The sequence below is a fragment of the Lampetra planeri genome, chromosome 12 (genome assembly GCF_965212315.1).
Source record: "Lampetra planeri chromosome 12, kcLamPlan1.2.h2, whole genome shotgun sequence".
Taxonomy (NCBI): domain Eukaryota; kingdom Metazoa; phylum Chordata; class Hyperoartia; order Petromyzontiformes; family Petromyzontidae; genus Lampetra; species Lampetra planeri.
The window spans coordinates 299,357-320,549 of NC_136118.1; the positions used below are offsets into that span (position 1 = coordinate 299,357).

At 51.5% G+C, this 21,193-nt stretch overlaps 1 pseudogene across 1 annotated transcript in view; it reads right to left on the bottom strand.

The window, feature by feature from the left end:
• Positions 1-21,193, bottom strand: part of LOC144721464 (hexokinase-2-like) — a 29,327-nt pseudogene that overhangs the window by 1,202 nt on the left and 6,932 nt on the right. The window contains exons 2-18 of the transcript XR_013585913.1: positions 19,286-19,448; positions 18,909-19,048; positions 18,642-18,758; positions 18,392-18,487; positions 18,178-18,278; positions 16,933-17,116; positions 16,656-16,811; positions 16,287-16,520; positions 13,819-14,120; positions 13,481-13,586; positions 7,572-7,614; positions 6,868-6,979; positions 3,860-3,955; positions 3,556-3,655; positions 1,210-1,426; positions 656-811; positions 40-265 (exon numbers count right to left, since the gene is read on the bottom strand). The product of XR_013585913.1 is annotated as a hexokinase-2-like (transcript). The remainder of the gene's footprint in view (positions 1-39; positions 266-655; positions 812-1,209; positions 1,427-3,555; positions 3,656-3,859; positions 3,956-6,867; positions 6,980-7,571; positions 7,615-13,480; positions 13,587-13,818; positions 14,121-16,286; positions 16,521-16,655; positions 16,812-16,932; positions 17,117-18,177; positions 18,279-18,391; positions 18,488-18,641; positions 18,759-18,908; positions 19,049-19,285; positions 19,449-21,193) is intronic.

Consider the following 21,193-nt stretch of genomic DNA (forward strand, 5'->3'; position numbering starts at 1 on the left):
ACCTTGGTGCAAGATCTTGCCCCATTCGTGGGGCCTTACCTGGGGTGCAGCTTGTATACGGAGCCATCCACACCCACTGTCAGCTTCAGCCGCTGCACGCCGTGGCCCTATCTCATTTTGTCCACCACAGCAGCCATGGCGGTACCACAGAGCTGGGCATGATACCACTTGGCAAACCTCTTTCACCAACAGGTTGTCGTCGCAGGTCGGGACTAACTCCAAATGCCGTAGGATGGAGCGCACCTTCAGCAAATCTAGCCAGTCACTGGGTTGCGGTTAGAAAAAACCACGTTATCCACCATGCCAACTATGCCAACCTACACTGCCTCATCAGCCACGCCTAATTCTAGAAACCACACCATATAACTCATTCACCATGTCAATCCGCACAATTTGGAACATTAACCATACCATCCACTGCATTAGCCACATCACCCAGTGCATCAACTATGTCAACCACACCAATCCATTACGTCAACCATACCACACACCACACCAATAGCACTGTTTCTCTGTCTACCGAATGGTCGTTGATGTGACACAAAAAGGTTTTTGTATGTCAACACACAGCCATTGCATTTAAAATCAACTTGAAGCCAGTCACCTGTGAATTAGTCATTCCTAAAGACTGTCCACGAGAGGAGGAGGATGTTACCTCTCAATGTAGGACAGGAAGCGCGTCTCAAAGATGCCGGGTGTGCGCAGCCTCTCGGACACGACCCCACGGAACAGGAGGCCCAGCTCGGTCAGGTCGATGAGGATGTTCCGCACAATCTCACCCAGGTACATCCCGCTTATTATCTGCTCAAACCTCAGGTAGACAAGGAAACATGATTACTCCCAATCCTTCTTTTCATTTCATTCTAAAATTATAGAGGACAGTGATGAGGATAAGGTGATAGGGTGCCACAGTGGCGAGATGTTAACTGCCTCGCCTGGCCGTGGGTTCGATCCAGACCCTGACGCCTGTACATTTGGAGTCTGCATGTTCTCCCCGTGGTCGCGTGGATTTTATCCGGGCTTTTCTCCGGGTTTCCCTCAACATTTAGAAACGTGCGTTTAGAGCATATGGCTACTATAAATATCCACATGATAAGCCACTTCGTTGAGCTATCATTTGTAGCCAGGTTGCTTCTGAAATAGAGCTATATAGCTCAGCAGGGCTTACCTGGTAAAATAAAACATAGATATATTGTGCAAACTTGGTACCTCTGCTTGCCAGGTTTGAGGGAAGACTTATCCGTGTTTCTGTCAAAGGCTGTCATCAGGTGCTCGAGGGAACCGTTGTCCCCAAAAGCTCCCAGCTCCACAATCACACACATGCGGGGGCCTTCCTCCCCCTCCCCGGGGATGCCTATGCCTCCCTCCCCCTTCACCAGCTCCACTTTAACCAGCTGCTCCATGTAGCACACATTGCAACCCGTACCTGTGGTATGGTCTAAGTGCACGCAAGGCCGTAATTATAATATATATTGGGGGGACACATCCCCCCAAATATTCAAATATGCTCAAAATGTCCCCTCCAATATATTGCTATAAAAATAAATAATTGAATTTCCATTTAAAGCTTTCGTGACTGCAGGAATTCATCTTCTTGGTTCTTTCGGTAAAGTCACGTAGAATTATTTTATTATTTCATTCTACGTGACTTTACCGAAAGAACCAAGAAGAAAAATAAATAATTGCTATGCTAGATTTGAAGCTTTCGTGACTGCAAGGATTCATACTCTTAGGTTTGTTTGTTTTTCACCATGGAAGATTCACCATGGAAGTGGAGAAAGATAGCAAACTACCATTCTTAGATATCCTGTTTGAGAGGAGACCTGATGGATCCTTGGGACATTCTGTCTACAGGAAAGCCACCCACACAGATTCCTACTTGAAACCTGAGTCCCACCACCACCCGTCTCAAAATAATTCTCTCATCAAAACACTATACCACAGAGCTCATGGCATTTCTGACCAACACCACCTGGCCAGTGAATTAAGACATGTACATCGGGCCCTAAGGATGAACGGATACTCTGACTGCACCATCCGCCAAGCTGTTTCTCCCACCATACAGAAACAGCCACTTGAAACTCCAATCAAAACTATCACGTTGCCATACATAGCAGGCGTGACCAAAAAAAATCTCCAAAATCCTAAACAAACATAAGATCCAAGTCCGATTCAGTACAGTACATAAAATCCGTGATTTAATTCCATCTGTGAAGGATGTAATTCCTGACTTGCAATACCCTGGAGTCTATAAACTGAGTTGCAGCTGTGGTGATTGTTACATTGGGGAAACGAAACGTCATGTCTCTGATCATGTCCGCGAGCACAAGTCAGATCTGAAACACGGCAAAATTGAGTCTTCCGCCGTTGCCGATCATTGCTACAACGCTGTGGGCTCTCATGATATTGTCTTTTCCGAGACCAAGGTGCTCTGCAAACCTTCTGGCTACCATCAAAGGTTTGTACACGAAGCCATCCAGATATACAAACACAGACATAACTTCAACCGTGATGATGGGTACAAACTGAGTAATCATTGGAAAGATGTTATTAGCCATGTAAAAAAGATTTAACTAAACATATTTGGACCATCTTATTTGACAGGTACTATTCTACTTTACCAAGTGTTGACATCCCCAGCGTTTAACAGTACTCTCCTTTTTGTATTTTGATTGTCAACCAACACCGTGTAAAAAACATGTTGTGCCTATTGTTCTCGTTTAGTTCCGCCCACCCCCCCAACACGTCCCATTCATTGGCTACCACATTCAGATAAGCCCCTCCCCCCTTAACTTGTATTTAAGAGCTTGTCTGTTGGAATTTTGCCACACTTGATACAGTAAATCTAGCTGTGATGGTCGCACCTGATGACGGAGACTTGTGTTGCCTCCGAAACGTCGTGATTTATAATTTTATTTCTATTATTATTTCTATTATTTTTACTTTTATTATTTATTTTTACCTCCGTGACTTTACCCAAAAAAAGAAAAAAACTAAGAGTATGAATTGCTATGCTATGTAAATAAAAACAACAATTTTCTAAACCTTGGCCACAATATCTGGACTTGTCTTCATATAAATCAACGCATAGATTTGATTGTGGTTATAGTTGTACTTTATTAATCCCTAATCTCTGCCATTACATCAATGAATCAAGAAATGTTAAAAAGTAAAAACAGAGCAATGTAATACAATACACTATTAGACATTATTGTCAAAAATAAATAAAAAGTCCATCCCATGTGTTAGTGATTTTTTAAAAATATATTTCATGCAGGAAATTAGTTTTCAAATTTAGATATTTTTCTGGGTTGGGACCCCCAGACACCCTGGAAGATTTGGTTCCCCCCAATGTTGACTCCATGGCTACGGCCTTGAGTGCACGTATTGGTGGCCTGAGCCAGAAACTCATGCCATTCGTACCCAAAATATGGGGAAGAAGATGCAATAGAACAGCTGAGCGTCTGGTGTTGTGGGACAAACTCCGAGGGCTGTACCTGCAGATGGCTGGAGAGTGGGTGCAAGTGCAAGTCACACACGTGGGGCTCCACGCACCGACTATGAGGGCTGCCTGGCAGTGCAGGCTTGTGTAGGCCACTGACATCATGGTCGCCACCGTGTCGTTTGTGAGCGTCACCGACTTCTCCTCAAACTCCTAAAACAACCCACAGCAACCCCATTGCATTCGGGGCAGGCACAGCGTGTCTACAGTGCACGCAGAGCATGTGTAGGGCGTGTGCAAGGTGAGTGAACATTGTGTGCAGGTTGCATGGAGGATGTGTGCACGATGTATGTGGAGCATATGCAGGGCAAGTGTAGTGTGTGCCGGATATGTGCAGGGTGTGTGCAGGGTGCTCACATTGCGCCGAGCAATGGCCTCCTTAAGCAATGTCACCACATCCATTCCCTCACACCCCGATGCGCCAAACATCTTGGTCCATTTCATCAGCTTACCCTGTCCGCACAGAATCAACAGCATCATGGCCCAGCATGGTACCGTGTGGTGGGGTCGTGCATTATTGTGTGGTGTGGTAGTGTGTCAAATAGCATGATATGGCTTGATGGTGTATTCCGGTGATACGTGATAAACGACCTACATCTCATCTCAAACGTTTGAAAGGGCACCCCCAGTGGCATCTGTCCCAGTGGCACATGGTGATATAGCACCGGGCCTACAATCAGGTATTTGTCTGACAGTAGAGGGTAATGAATGTGATGTGTGATCCCAATAGAGCAATGTTCATCTTTAACGTTTGCTGTAACGCACATGGCGTTATTCTACGTGTAATATACTAGCAGTAGGCCTCGGCAAGGTAAGGTAAATTACCTTTTTACCGGGTAAAGGGGTAAAGGTAAAGGGTAAAGGTTTCGACATGCCAAGGGGTAAGGTAAAGGGTAGGGTAAAGGTAGCTCAGAAGAATTACCCGGTAGGGTAAAGGTAGCGCGAATAATTACCCGGTAAATACAGTACCTTGTTTACCGCTAAAAGTTCCGTGACACAGTCCGTGGCCTCCATTTTAAATTGATGTCGGACCAGATGGAGACGGTCCACGTTCTTGAGGTAGAGGTACTAGAGGACGAGGTCGAGGATGCCAGCAACGGCATTTTTGGGGTTGCTGCGACCAGCAATCGAAAGAGGCAGCGGCATGCGTTCCCGTGGGAGCACACACACACGATTGGATGGAGGGTGATCCCCATGCACAGCAAGGGAAGCGGCAGTGCGTGCACTGCCGCAAGTAGTTTTCCACCCACACGAACGCGTCGGGGTGGAAAGCCCACCTCAAGAAACACAACGTGCTCGCCCCAGGCAGCGAGGTCGGGACGTCGGCGTCGGCAAGCTGCCTAATACAGCAAACGCTGAGCTGGCCAGCAATCCCGGATCGCCTCCTGGTAAAGTTTGAGAACGCGGTGGTGGATTTTGTTATCCAAGGTGCAATCTCTTTGCGAGCCGCCGGCAGCGACAAGTTCAAGACCTTGGTCCACACATTGATGCAGGGATACGAGGGCCCGTCGACCGCACCATCATTCGCAGGATTGTCGAGCATCACGCCATCATGCTGCCCATCGTCGGGGCGTTCTTCTCCAACCTGGACGTCGCCATCTCGCTCACCATCGACGGGTGGTCAAAGCGCAACCTGAAGGGATTTTGGATGGTCACGGTGCACTGGATCGACACCAAATCTGGTGCGTCAAAATCCATGCTGCTGACAATCCTCGATGTGCAGTCCGGAAGGGGTGTTGGCAAGCGCATTGGGGCCGCTCTGTTTGAGCACCTCCAAAGCCTCGGGCACAATATCTCGACCAAGCTGCTCACTGTCACCAGCGACAATGGCTCCGATGCGAACAGTGCTGTCAAGACGTTGTTCGCCCTGGTCAACGTGGACGCCGGATATGAGCAGTTGCGGGCTTGCCACCATATTCGATGTGCGGATCATTCCGTCCAGATCGGTGTCGTCCAAGTTCTAAAACTGATCAAGTCAACAAATGCCGAACTGAGCAAGGTGCTCGTCAATATCAGGTGCAGCAAGGTCGTCCGGCAGTCGTACCACCGCGAGGCTGAGATCACCAAGCTCGTCAGCAAGGAGCCAACGCACCAGGACTCGCTAACCAGGTGGCATTCGACGTTTGACATGGGCGACGACGCCATCAAGAAGCATGTCCCATTGGACATTATCATGGCGCGCTTCCAGGATGCAGTGGGCAAACATCGAGGGCGTGACAGCATTCCTGCGAATGCCGCGCCAGGTCATGACCTCGTTGTCGGCGGAACATAAGTCGACATTGGATCTCGTGCCGGTGACATTGCGATCACGGTGAAGCCGCCCTTAGAGCGATCGATGAGTCCTTGACCGCGACGGGGATGAAGGCCGAGCTGGTGCGGTACCGCCACCTACTGGTTCAGGAACCCGCCATTGTGGCATCCTACTTGAATCCACAGCTGCCGAAAACGACAGACTAAGACGAGCTGGCTATACTGAAGGCCACAATCCGCTCTGTCCTGCAGCATCGCTACTCGGACGTGCTCATGATCTCGCTGACGGCAGTCGCTGTTTAGCAACGTCGGCAACTCCATTGACGACGGCGATGAAGTCGATCGTTTTCTGAGCATGGGCGTCACGACCGCCAGCGCCTTCATTGACGTAATGCAGTGGTGGTCTCTCCGCAAAGAGCTGCTCCCTGCCCACTACAAGATGGCCTGCGACTACTTGGGAGTGCCGGTGACGTCAGCTCCCTGTGAACGCGCGAATAACGGAGCCAGTCACTGCCAACGACGCTCTTCATCAAGTCCATGTGCTTGCGCTCATGGATCACAGCCGGCTGCCTGAAGGTTCCGTCTAACTGGGCCGGGGCGGCGCAGGATCTTATTTCCTGTCGTTCGTCCGAGGCCGATGGCAATGACGAACTTGATCAGGTTGTTGATGAGATCGCCATCGACCAAGACGACTGGGACGAGGAGGTTATGGAGGACGGTGTCGTCGACAGCCTAAACGCCCGATTCGAGAGTATTCTATATGAATAAAGCGCTCTACCTAGCATTTATCGTTATAAATCTTTTCCATGTGTTGTACCCCAGTAATTACCCTGTAATCGGGTAATTTGTATGGGATAAGGGTAAAAGGTAAGGTAAAGGTAGGCTCGTTGTTTTTTACCTTTTACCTTACCTGCTAAAGGGTAAAAGGTAGGGTAGAGCGATTGTATTGTGGTAAGGTAAAAGGTAAGGTAAAGTTTGTCTTATTTATTTTACAGTTTAACTTTTACCTTACCTTGCCGAGGGCTAACTGGCAATAATTACCAGGGTAGCCTACTGGGTTAATACTATGAACCTCGACAAGACGCAGCCAACGCGCTACTGCAGGTCAATGTTACCTCCCCAAGTGAGCCTTGCCAGCAGGAGAATGAGCCCCACGTGGATGGATCGGCCACTCCGGCCACTCTCCCGCAGCAGCTCTCCCGCACACTCTGCCAAGTGGTCGAACAGCTGGAGAGTGAAGCGTACATGTCAGCGTCAGAGCCACAGGCAATATAGACTCGCACCGGTTAGAACACGTCATGGGTGTTTACCATGATATGGGGAAATTATGGTGCGGCATGTCACAATATTGTACGCACATTTATAATTATATACAAGTAATTACATTGCCTAATCATCTCGTGCAGGTGCTGGATGGATTGTTGCATCGCAAGATCGTCAAAGGTGGCGACGGCTTGCATTCATCCAACAGTGGATTGATCAGGACTGATGATAACAACATTTGGTCTAAAAAGCATTTCTAGAAGAGCTATCAGGTGAGCTGCAGACAGCTGGCTTTTCAGTCAACTCTGAAGCCCTGCTTCCCAAAACATGGAGGCGTGTCTCCCAACAGTAAATATAATTTCTGTTGTCAAGAGTTTCTTCATGAACATAAGGTCACAGGCTACTGACCCAGTGCATTCATATAAGACAGAGTAACATCACCAGCACATAATTATATCAAGATATTATGTTGTGTTCATCAGCATTTCCAACAAGTACATTTGAATTCGGAATCCGGGATTTTATGTTAATGTAAGCCAGGCGAATGCGGCCAGACCCTCTCAGCAGTGCCCCGCTGCATGTTCTCGGGCACAGAGTACCGTATTTTCCCGCATATAACCCGCGGGGTAGACCACTTTCTACAAACAAAACAAGACCCTGCGGGGTATATGGAGGTGCGGGCTATCCCAAAAATATTTTACACGTGTGACATGTCATAACTAGTTACATTTTTTCATGGTAGGACTATCCACTATGCAACACTTACCTTTCACTAAAGCACTGCTGAATAAACCACTCACACTAAAATTGCACATGTTATCACGTTTTAAATGAATTGTTTGTACAATTAAACGACACTGTTTGAAGTGCGCGCACTGTTTACCGGCGACGGGAGAATCGGGGGGAGAGAGAGGTGGGGGTTGGGGGGTGGGGCAGCTGGGGGGAGAGAGAGGTGGGGGTTGGGGGGTGGGGCAGCTGGGGGGAGAGAGAGGTGGGGTTTGGGGGGTGGGGCAGCTGGGGGGAGAGAGAGGTGGGGGTTGGGGGGTAGGGCAGCTGGGGGGAGAGAGAGGTGGGGGTTGGGGGGTGGGGCAGCTGGGGGGAGAGAGAGGTGGGGGTTGGGGGCGAGGCAACGGCGTCACCGTAGTGCCGCTATTGTCTGCGCAGTGCGCAATCTACCAGTGCTTAAACTGTACACTTATTGTGTCATGCCGCCGCCACGAAGCCGTTCAGCAGGCGCCCCATCTAAGACCTCGCCACCACCAAGCGACGGAGCCGACCCCGCGTCCCCCTCACCTCACCTCGCACGAACACACCCGCACGCATTCCCCCCCCCCCCATAGAGCTCGTGGGGAGGTCACCTGGCCGACCGGTTTTTATCCGAGAAGCCCTTATCGGGATTAAACTTTCACGGTTTCCGGCGATCAGGGAATTGGACGACCTCCCCCGTGCTACGTGGCGCCGCGGCGCTGCGACCAGCCTTAATATGGTGGGGTCGCGGCATGGGGCATTCGGCCACCGCGGTGGAGGCGCATTTTCCCCCCACACACACCCCCACGGGTCGACGAGACAGGCGGAGGAGGGAGGGGACAGCATGAATAGCGGGACCGCATGGACTCTTGCGCATAGTCATGGAGGGTTGGGAACATTATGCTTGAGCGCACAGGCCCCATTGTTAGGAAGGGTAAGGGAGTAATTAGGATGTACGCCGCCAACGCCGCTCACTGATTAGCATATCAAAAGCGCCGGAACCGCCGTGCGCGGGCTCGAGGTGCACGAGCCCATTGTTCAGCGCAGCCTCCCTTTGATGTAGGGAGGATAAATAGTGGGGCAAAAAGGGAAAATCGCTCTCTTGCTCCGAGAAGCCAACGTCCAGGACGGCCCCAGCTCTGCCCTCCGGACGTCCGTGCGACGTGTCGAGGCGAGCAGCGAGGAAAACCCACGGAACGTCGAGTGCCTCAAACCGTGAGTAAGGAGGTAAAAGTGTTTCGTGAACGATAAATAGGGAATAGGTTCCGGGTTAGTAGAGTAGGCAGCCTCGTCGATTCATACTGACTCAACAACCAGTCCCACGTAGCAGACAATAAATCATTAATAGCTGATCGTGGCCTCGTGTGATCTCGTGTTATAAGTGTGAACGCGTGTGGTACTGTGTATGCGTAAGCTCGCGGCGTGCGTAATCAGCGTACCCCCGGTGCGCGATCATAACGTGAGCGGCGAGGGTTGAGTGAGTGCCGCGCAGAGCTGTGTGTGGGTGTGCGCGTGCGTAATTAAACATGCCTACTACGCGGACCCGCGGGGGAGGGGAATCCTGGAGCGACGGCTCTCACCCCATGGGTGAAGAACGCAGCAGCGGTTCGCCTAGCAGCGAGGGGGCGAGTAATGAGGTTAACCCGGCCGTTAGGGGTACCGAGGGAGGGATCGCGGGGGCTAGCGACCCTCACATATTGGTGTCAGAAACGGGACGATCCCCCGCACCCCCAAGCGAAAGAGGCCCCCCAACCCAGATTAAAATCAAATGCACATTTACGGGCAAAGGAATTCCATCATGGAAATCGTTTGCCCGCAGCATCAGAGGGGCTAAAAAAGTTAATGGGTGGTCAGATGAGGAGGCGTTGCAGCAGTTAGAGTTACATTTAGATGGGCGGGCAGCTGACTTTGTGGAAGCTTTGCCCGCAAGCGCACAAAATCAGTGGGAAAAATTAATGTGCGAACTCGAACGGCGCTTCGGCGCCTATGACGAGGAGGATGCGCAGGCGGCCTTAGAGGCACGCCGTCGTCAACCCGGCGAGGATCTGCGAGATTACGCCGAGGATGTACGCATGTTGACCCAGCTCGCGTACCCAGAGTACGAGGCCAAAATAATTGAGGGCCTCGCCGCCGGTAAAATCCAACGATATTTGGCACGCACCCCGTGGTGGCAGCCAAATGTAGACGGTGCACGACTCTCCTTTAACACCCTCGTCGAGCGCGCGCGCAAATGCGAGAAACTCTCGGGTGAGCGCGCGCAGCCTCGAGGGAGGGGACGAGAGTGCGCCGTAGCGAGCCTACTCTCCGACGAGGAGGAAGAGCTCGCCATTGCAGTAAGGGGACGGGCAAGGGAGCCCCAGAGACCCAGCGAAACAACTCCGGGGTGGGTAGCTGGGTTACAGACCGGCATGGGAGATATTGCTAGCCAGGTACACCAAGTACGCGAGGAAGCAAATAAAAATGTGAAGACCCTCCAGTCTGAGATGGGTGAACTACGCTCGACAGTAGGGGGACTAGCCGGGAGGGTGTCCCAATTAGAGTCCGATGTGGGGCAACTGCGTACTGGGGGAGGGAGAGAGCGCCCTGCCAGGACCCTGGAGCGGTTTGTATGCCCGGTTGTGTGTGCAGAACGGAGTGGTACGGGAGTTAACCGAGGCCGGCCAGCCGGGGTGCATCTGTGTTCCTGCCCAGGTGCGACCCCAGCTGCTTCGGCTGGTGCATGACCACCCACTCGGGGGCCACGATGGGGAACGACGCACTCGAGAGACCCTGCGTCGCCAGTATCTCTGGCCCAAATTGGCACAAGACGTGGCGGCCTGGGTACAGGGCTGCCGCGCCTGTCAGCAGTGCGGGCCGAAACCGGCACGATACCAGGTACCCCTAAGGCCGTTCCGCGTCAGCCGCACGAATCAGCTGGTCGGGATTGACCTACAGGGGCCATTCCCGCGATCCCATCGAGGCAACCGATATATCCTAGTCGCAGTAGAGTATTTCACCCGCTACCCCGTGGCAGTGGCCATCCCTGATAAAACGGCCTTGGTGGTGGCCCGGGCATTCGTGGAACACTACGTACTTAAGCACGGGATCCCAGAACGAGTCCTCACCGACCAGGGTAGCGAGTTCGAGGCCGAGTTGTTCCAGGCACTGTGCCGAGAGTTCGGAATCCAGAAGGACCGAACCACAGCGTACCACCCCCAAGCGAACGGTATGGTGGAGCGCATGAATCAGACCCTAGCGGGGAAACTCAAACGTATGGCGGCCGCAAATCAACGGGATTGGGACGAACACCTCCCCTACGCCCTTTTCGCCTACGCCACCACCGTACACACGTCGACGGGACAAACCCCGTTTTTAATGATGTTCGGCCGTGAGTCTCGTTTACCCGCAGATCTGCTATTCGGCGTCCCTTCCCCCCAGCCGGAGGAAGGAAGCCGCCCCGTGGAACACCTGTTGGAGACCCTGCGAGAAGCCCGAGGTCGAGCATACCCGCAAGGGGAAGCCGCGCATCGGCGGCAGGAACAGGGCACCCGACCCCGCATGGAACCCCCCTTATTCCTGACAGGCGCTAAGGTGTGGCTACACACCCCTCGCGTCGGGGCCGGGCAGGTGGGGAAACTGACGACCTACTGGCGGGGACCCTGGACCGTGGTGCGACAGATCTCCCCCTGGACGGTACTAATTTATGGCGGGGAGAGGGATCGAGAGACGGTGGTCAACGTCCGCCGCTTAAAACCGTGGAAAGCGGCCCCGGCGAGAGAGAACCCCGTCACTCGAAGGCCCCGTAATCCCGGAGTACCCGCACCCCTCGTGTTGGGGGGCCTCGCACCCTACATGGGCCCCGCCGGGCCCCCGAGACGCCCCGACCCCGCCAGGGGACGGCGCGGACGACGGCCCCTAAACCCCTCCGCTTCTGAGTTTGTACCCCAGCCCGCAGGTACCGAGGTACAGGGAGAGCCGCTGGAGTGGAGGAGGAGGCCGCCGCAGGAGCTGCAGAGGACGGAGCCACCCACCCCGAGACCAGCCACGAGGGCCGGACGGACCCCCCGGATCCCGCAGCGTTTCCTCGTGGGCGCGGCTCAAGCAAGGTGCTCCAGTCAACCCGGGACGGGGACCAGCACCTCGGGGGGCTATGTCATGCCGCCGCCACGAAGCCGTTCAGCAGGCGCCCCATCTAAGACCTCGCCACCACCAAGCGACGGAGCCGACCCCGCGTCCCCCTCACCTCACCTCGCACGAACACACCCGCACGCATTCCCCCCCCCCCCATAGAGCTCGTGGGGAGGTCACCTGGCCGACCGGTTTTTATCCGAGAAGCCCTTATCGGGATTAAACTTTCACGGTTTCCGGCGATCAGGGAATTGGACGACCTCCCCCGTGCTACGTGGCGCCGCGGCGCTGCGACCAGCCTTAATATGGTGGGGTCGCGGCATGGGGCATTCGGCCACCGCGGTGGAGGCGCATTTTCCCCCCACACACACCCCCACGGGTCGACGAGACAGGCGGAGGAGGGAGGGGACAGCATGAATAGCGGGACCGCATGGACTCTTGCGCATAGTCATGGAGGGTTGGGAACATTATGCTTGAGCGCACAGGCCCCATTGTTAGGAAGGGTAAGGGAGTAATTAGGATGTACGCCGCCAACGCCGCTCACTGATTAGCATATCAAAAGCGCCGGAACCGCCGTGCGCGGGCTCGAGGTGCACGAGCCCATTGTTCAGCGCAGCCTCCCTTTGATGTAGGGAGGATAAATAGTGGGGCAAAAAGGGAAAATCGCTCTCTTGCTCCGAGAAGCCAACGTCCAGGACGGCCCCAGCTCTGCCCTCCGGACGTCCGTGCGACGTGTCGAGGCGAGCAGCGAGGAAAACCCACGGAACGTCGAGTGCCTCAAACCGTGAGTAAGGAGGTAAAAGTGTTTCGTGAACGATAAATAGGGAATAGGTTCCGGGTTAGTAGAGTAGGCAGCCTCGTCGATTCATACTGACTCAACAACCAGTCCCACGTAGCAGACAATAAATCATTAATAGCTGATCGTGGCCTCGTGTGATCTCGTGTTATAAGTGTGAACGCGTGTGGTACTGTGTATGCGTAAGCTCGCGGCGTGCGTAATCAGCGTACCCCCGGTGCGCGATCATAACGTGAGCGGCGAGGGTTGAGTGAGTGCCGCGCAGAGCTGTGTGTGGGTGTGCGCGTGCGTAATTAAACATGCCTACTACGCGGACCCGCGGGGGAGGGGAATCCTGGAGCGACGGCTCTCACCCCATGGGTGAAGAACGCAGCAGCGGTTCGCCTAGCAGCGAGGGGGCGAGTAATGAGGTTAACCCGGCCGTTAGGGGTACCGAGGGAGGGATCGCGGGGGCTAGCGACCCTCACAATTGTACCAGTTATGTTACTTATTTATTGAATATTTAATTTTGTTACTTATTTACCGTTTTAAGTTCACTCGTTTCCGGATAGTTTCATTTCTTTGTGCAGGTTATGATTTTAATGTTAACAATTGATAGTGGAATGTATTACAAATATAAACTTCGTATTAATATAATGGAATTAAGCTGCGGTAACGACGTAAAATATATTAATGCATGCGGGGTATATGGAGGTGTGGGCTATCTGAAATTTGTTTCACACAAAACGCTATTTTTTCGGGTTATATGCGTTTGCGGGTTATATGCGTCTGCGGGCTATATGCGTATGCGGGCTATATGCGGGAAAACACGGAAAAACTTTTTGAATATGAAAGCCTCGCGCCGGCCACTCCCTAGTAGCTTCACCAGCATCACGATGAAGTTCTCACCCTCGAGCTCCAGCGTCAGGAGCTCTCCCTTCTCTGCCAGTGTGATAGGATGGCATGCAGGGTTATTGGCACAGGCTCATTACTGTAGACAAGCTTTATGCTGAGGTGTCAGCAAAATAAAAAATGCCTCTATCCTGCAGTGCTGAACAGCTATGAAACGTGGGCCATTATGTGCCAAGTATAAGATGATGGAGAATGTGTTTGAAAGTTCACTAAATAAAAACCATAAAAGCACGTGCCACCACCATCTCCGTACACCACTCACCATTGCCATTGGGGATGGTGCGCACATAGGAGGGAAGCATCTTTACAGAGGCTTCTTTGTGGCTCTCACATTTGAGTCCACGCTCAATCTCGCGCAGATGTCGCTTCACATCCTTCAGCACCTTGTGGTCCAGCTTGAGTAGTGCGAGCTTCTCATCAATCTGACGGCGCTGGTGAGCGAGCCGGTATGCCACGGCTGTCACCATAGCGGCACCCTTCCCACTGCCATCTTCGGACAAGATGAAGCGAACCTCACATTCAGGAGCGAGGCGCCGCAAGGCATCCTGGAGCCTGTGACTGTACCTACAGCCGGCACATGCAGCACGGGGAGTTCAATGAAGGCTTCAGTTCCAAGACTGTTAGGGCACTCAGCAGACTGTTGCAATCCAGAGGTGTCGTGAGTTTTGTATTGCTGAGTGTTGGGGTGATATTGCCAAGTGTAGTGAAACATATTGTTCGTCATATAGTTGCTATAGACTGGTTTAAGAATGATGCATTAGTGACTCAAGAGATTGGACCTGAAGACATACGTGCACATTAGGCCACATCCAGACAGCAGTAAGAAATATGTTCCCGGGCCCCAAATAAGTGCTGGACAGGCTGAAGACCGATTGAGCTGTGTGGCGTTTTGGGGTGCGTGGGTTTATGCCATGTCTCTGGTCATTGTTGCAGAGACATAAAGGCTCCCAGGAAGAGCTCATTGAACATGATCCACTCATGTTCTTGCTTCATGAAGTCCAGTCATCTCAACCAGCCATGTGATGCAGAAGGGGACAAGAACACAACTTAACATCAATCTTCCCAAAAATGTTTAGCCTGCATTTTTTTCCCTTATAATCATGACAGGAGAGAGACAGCATGGGCTGGCTTAACGTGATAGCAATGAAGTACACGAGGCCATCCAAATATACAAACACATACATAATTTCAACCGTGATGATGGGTACAAACTTAGTAATCATTGGAAAGATGTTATTAACCATGCAAAAAAAAAAAGATTTAACTACACATATTTGGAGCATTCCTGGCAGCGATTTCAGCCGCACCACCTCTACATAACAATAGGCTCAGTCAACCATTCTACACAACAAAGACTCATTTCCTGGCAGCGATTTCAGCCGCACCACATCTACATAACAATAGGTTCAGTCAACCATTCTACACAACAAAGACTCATTTTCTGGCAGCGATTTCAGCCGCACCACATCTACATAACAATAGGCTCAGTCAACCATTCTACACAACAAAGACTCATTTCCTGGCAGCGATTTCAGCCGCACCACATCTACATAACAATAGGCTCAGTCAACCATTCTACACAACAAAGACTCATTTCCTGGCAGCGATTTCAGCCGCACCACATCTACATAACAATAGACTCAGTCAACCATTCTACACAACAAAGACTCATTTTCTGGCAGCGATTTCAGCCGCATCACCTCTACATAACAAAAAGGCTCAGTCCCTTTTACACGCACCTTTACATCAGCCGGACCTAGTTTACACAACAAAGGCTCATTCCTAACAGCGTGCTTCAGCCGCACCGAGCCTCACAAATATAATATTCAGGGCCTACCTTGGCTCCTCTCACCCTCAACCAGTATATATACAAAGCAGGGGCGGTTTCTTCATTAGGGCGATTGGGCGACGCACCACCAATGTCATTCAACCACAGAGTCACGCTAGCCGTCACTGTGCCTCTGGATATAGTCCAATCAGCGTCATGCTACGTTCTGTGGAGTACCGCCTCTTTTTGGGCGATTTCCCTCCAGCTGAGAATCGCCCCGAGTGGTCCCATAGACTTACATTCAAAGATGTTTTTTCGAACGGGGGCGCTGCAATGCATTCTCTATGGCTTCCGGGAGGGCTCGCCATAACGTGCTTGCGTCATCATACGTGCTTACGTCATCATACGTAAGCACGTTTCATCCAACAATATAATTTGTCGCCACCTAGTGGAATCTTTAATAAAAGAAACTTGAGTGGTTTGTTTTAATAGTGAGTATAGAAACAAACAAGATGTATTGTAAGAGTCACTTTATTTTTCATTAATATTAAAGAAGTGAAGTTGCCTTTACTTACTTAAGCTGTTAATTTATCCATTGCATGGGTGGACCTTATCCTTATCAATCATCCAGACATTTGCCCCCCCTGAGAGATTTTGCAGGAGCCGCCACTGATACAAAGACTGTTTTCTTGGAATTTCTCTCACTTGATACAGCTATCGTGCTGTGACGGTTCCACCTGAAGACGGAAGCTTGTGTTGCCTCCGAAACGTCGTGATTTTTATTTTATTTTTATTTTTATTTATTAATTAAAACATTTTACCGACGTGACTTTACCGAAAAAACCTAAGAAGAAGAATATAACGACTAAGAATATCCAGCTCTGTTGAACGAAAACAAGCAAATGTCAAATCTCCTGCAGCATCGTTGGTTGTGGGCGTGCATTGTATCACAGTGCCCTCACTGAGGGTGCAGCTTGTAGACTGCGCCGTCCACACCCACGGTCGTCTGCAGCCGATCCTTGGCCTAGTTTTGCCGAATTCGTGTCACCACGGCAGCCAAGCCGGCGGCACACAGGTGGGCGGAACGAGTAGACACCAGGCAGCAGATCAGACAGGCGGCTTCACAGTCCTGCACTGAAACTTGCAGCCCCAAGTCCTTGAGGATCTTCTCTGCCTTCTCAAGCCCTACATTTTCCCTGGTGTGCCACAGCATAGCAAAATCACCTGTTAAAATCATCCTTATACCAGACTAAAATATTAAAATACTTTTTAAAATATCAATAAAATTATCATATATCTGATATATTCAATGTGTGATGCAGGAGTCTCACTTTTCCATGGCGGACACGAAGTGCATCTCGAATTTTCCCTTGGTACCAAGCGCAGATGGCACCTTTCCTCCAAAAAGCAGCTGCTCCTCCGTAAGCTTCACCAACACCAAGCGCACAATCTCACCCAAGTACATGCCGCTGATCATCTTCTCGTACCTGCTCAACCAACAGCACGCAACAGCACACCACCATGCTCCACTCTCACTGCCGTTTCATGACACGCCGGACAGTGTCATAATGCAACCCAGCCAGTGCCGGTACCATGAGGGTGACATACAGCTGCTTGCCGGGGTTGAGAGAGTCGTGATCGAGCTTGCGATCAAACTCGGTGAGCACGTCATCGAGCACCCCATCGTCCTCGAAGGCGCCCCACTCTGTGTTGATGCACATGTGGCCCTCGTCGCCTTCCACCAGCTCCACGTTGCTCAGCTCCTCCATGTAGCACACGTTGGTGCCCGTGCCTACAGCAGTCGCGCAGCGCACACAGACATACATGCCCGCACGTCACTACCTGTATTTTATACAGTAGGGAGTTGATCAGCATTTATTTGCTGATGTTGGGGTTGGCGAGTGAGCCAGTGAACGGCTTTAGGAGCAGCCTGGTGAATATCTAAAACGCTGCCAGTAAATTATCGCAGCGGGTAGTAGAGTTACTACGTGGTCCATGGTTTAAGATTGGTGACTACGTTGGGCTATTCTAGGTTGTCAATTAATGTAGGAGATAGCCGTGCAGGCCGTGCAATGTTCTAATTCTCTTACAGACCATTGGTGAGCTGTAGCCCAAAGGATCTACTGTGGAGTTCCAGGTTCCGCTGACCTGAGCCTCAGGATTGAAAGAGAGGACTTTGAGAGCTTCCGCTCAATCCCATAGCGAGTTGTGGGACGTTGATCTAAACCTTGGGACCTCAGTTGAGGTCAGAGATGTGGACAATGCAAGTGTAGAGGTGGTACGCGCTGGCGGGGAGGATCGTGAGACAGCGTGTAGTGGGTGGCTACATCACGGTCCGCAGGCAGGTGTCCACATCGCGGTCCGCATAGGCCCCCGCCCCCTGGCGCGGAGGGCTATGTAAGGCGATGCGCAGCAGCGCTCGGGGAGTCGTCAACCAGTGAAGACAGAAGACGGAGGAAGAGATAGGGCCCTGAGACCCCTAGCCCCGCTGCCCTTGTAAGGGCCGGGACTCTGTGCGGCTCAGAGGCGAGACCTTGGGATTCACGGCCCGACGTCCTTGTAAGGGCCGGGCTGTGTAACCCAGAGGTCGAGACCCGTGCCCTGGCAAGGGCGGGTCCGATAGCTCCCCTTGGGAAGCACGTAGCCGGAGGGCCTGAGAGCGTAGCCGAGTTAGGCACGCGTAGCGTAGGCTGTATCTCGGCTGTACCTGTTACTGTTGCATCAGTGTTAATAAATAAGTGCTGCCCCGTCAACTCGTCTCCCGCCGTAATTGAGATATTACACAAGCACGGTGCGCGGAGTGTGGTGGTAACTTCCGCCAGAGTCGTGTTGACAAGTGTGTGTGAGACTTGCTGACAATGAGGCCGAATTCACAACATTGGTCATCGTAGGCCACATGTCATCATGGTGCCCACAGTATCATTCACCACGGCCACTACGTCTATGTCAAAGTCCTGTAAGGATATAGTCACACATCATCGTACATCAATTCATGACACTACATGGCAGAACAGAACATGTTACACCTGCATGGCATTCATGCTTCCTGTCGCCAGGCTGCACCCACCCCACGACGCTTGATGGCCTCCCGCAGCAACTGAACAATGTCACGACCCTCCACACCACTCGTCTTCAACCCTTTCGTCCAAGTCAGCAGTGTGCTCTGCCAAGAACATGACATCACGGTTTAAACAATTTTTCTGCCTTGCAGTATCAGGGAATGTACATTTGTGGTGGGTATTGTGAGCCTCTGTAGCGACGAACATGTCTTTAATACCAACTCCAACCCCATATCGCCTCCGTCAACCCCACGGTACCTCATCCAGCCTGGTCTGCTTGCAAGGAAAGGAGAACGTGAAGGCAATGGGCAGCTTTTGGTTCTTGATGTGTTTATTCAGGAAGTCGGACAGATATTTGGCGATCAGGTCAAACAGCTGCACACACACAATCGCAACGTGTCGGTAAATGGTCATGATGGCATGCAATGCAACGTCATCTACAGCCAGGAGAATGGAGTCCTTGGTGATCATTAACTAGCGGACTCTCTGGCAGCAGCACTCGTGACCCCCACTTGAGTTACCAACCTGCTCAGCGGTGTCAGCCATGACCTCCTTGGGAATGACGTAGGCCTCGTTCTCCATGAACACTTGCTGCTGGCCACTTTCGTCAGCAATCTTCACCCGTAGCACGCGGAAGTTGGTCCCTCCCAGGTTCTCTGCCTGCTCTGTGAACGTCCAAATAGCAGCACACGGCAGCATCCGGTCACCACTCACTGAACGTTATACCAGGGACGCATTCACTACCTCAAGCTGAAACAGTAACATGGTCACTGGAGGAAGATTAAGGGAATGCCAGAGGAGGTTGCCAGGCTATGACAACAATGTGCGGAGTTCATGGCCCAAATTATTGCTTAAAATTATCAGCAACTCGGTGGTGGCCGCAGCGATGAGTGTGTGTTCACCTGTGCCATCAGGCGTGGAGCGCACAAAGGACGGCAGCATCTTGATGGAAGCAGTGTCATGGGTTTGCTGGCCTAGGCCGGCATCCATGGCGGCTCGCATGCGCACCCTCACCTGGCACAGGATGCCATTCGACAACACCAGGTGCTGCAGCCGTTGCTGCACCTGCACCCCCACCAACACTTCAGATGTGAGCACACTAGGTCCCCCTTGTTGCAGTAGCGTACATCTCACGGATGGTTAAGTACTGAATGATTATGCAATTCAAAACATTTCGAAGGACCACGTTATAATTTACGATTTATTCCCCACGGTATTTATGCACAGGGAATGCGTACATTTCCACAATAATGTACGAATTACGAATGTGTACATACAGTATGTTGAACTTCTTTCGCACCGTACGTAGCCAACCATGCTAATCGGAGGTGTGGAAGAAGGACAACAAACTTAACACAAAAAGCAGTTCTAAAGAAATTAATTTTCAATATAAGAAATGAATTTTCAATCTAAAATGATACCGATCATTCGTAAGTCCAACTTTACTCGATGACACAACTGCGTGCAAGAAAAGATGTCTGTGTGTGTAGTTGTGCCTGAGCAGTTGTGTGCGTCTCTTATTTGTGATTGTGTGCGATTGTTGCTTTATTTGAGTGATTTATTTGCATGTGCAATTGTTGGCGCACTTTTGTTATGTATGATTGTGGTTGTTTGGTTATTGTTAACATTAACAGTATTTCTAATGATCTAATAAACTATTATAACATTTACATTGCATTCTACTATATCATCAACTTTAAGAACATTTCTAACATAGTTTCCGTTACATATGTAGTGAGCGACTTCCGCCACACGTCTAGTAGAAGGCTTCTTATTTATTAAGAGCACACAGGGTGATACACTTCATAACGCGGCTACACCTAAGCTGTCCAAACACGCAGCCCATCTCCGTCTTGCACTACGCTGGCTGGTTGACGAGCGTAGCGGCGGCGACAGAGCTGCTCTTGCAGAATAACAGCCGCGTGGTCGAAGATGAAGAGATGACAATGGCAGCGACGCAACCAGGACCCAGACCCCACACTGGCGCAGCCAAGCTCCACCTCTGGCCATGCCTCCTTTCCAGAACCTTCGGGTTGGTTCCCGGAGCTTCTCGACTGACTCTGCCCTTAACCTTTACCCCAGATACGTCCCTTCATAATAAGGCATTATGTAATGCAGCTATAACCGCAATTACCCCTACAGGTCGGCAGGTGTCACCCTGTCATTGCATGACCCCCCCCCCCCCGTGGTAAAAAAATTGCCGTCCCGGCTACCAATAATACTGAAAACACAAGATAGATTAAAAGCACCCCCAGAACATGAACAATATAACAAAAATTGTTTCTGAGTAAGGCCAAGCAGACTGCAATAAAGGGGGGAATTCAAGCAACAATTTAGGGAGGCACGAGAACAACGATAGGACAGAGCGGGAGAGAGAGAGAAAACATTCCTTCAGTAAATCACGCAATGCAACCCCCTTAATCCCCACATAAGCCCACAACAAATGGTTTAATCGAATTTAGCAACATTTGGACCGAGTTCCTGCCGCCGGTCCGTCCATCGGGGAAATCTTCACAATGCTGACAGAAGATGTGGGCACCGCCTGAACTTCCAAGAAAGGTGGTCCCACTCCTGGCTTCGCAGGTGTCGCGGCTTCCGCCTCAATGAGCGATGCCTCGCATTCAGGCAGATCATGGCCCTCGTCGATTAGGATTTCGGAAGCTGTTGGGGTTGAGATGCAGCCGTCGATGGGGTTGGGATGCAGCCGTCGATGGAGCCGGGTGTGCCGGAGATGTCGTCGGAGGTTGACGCGGGCTCAGACATCCATGCGCGAAGTGCCCCAGCTGGCCGCAACGGAAGCAGGTAAGTGC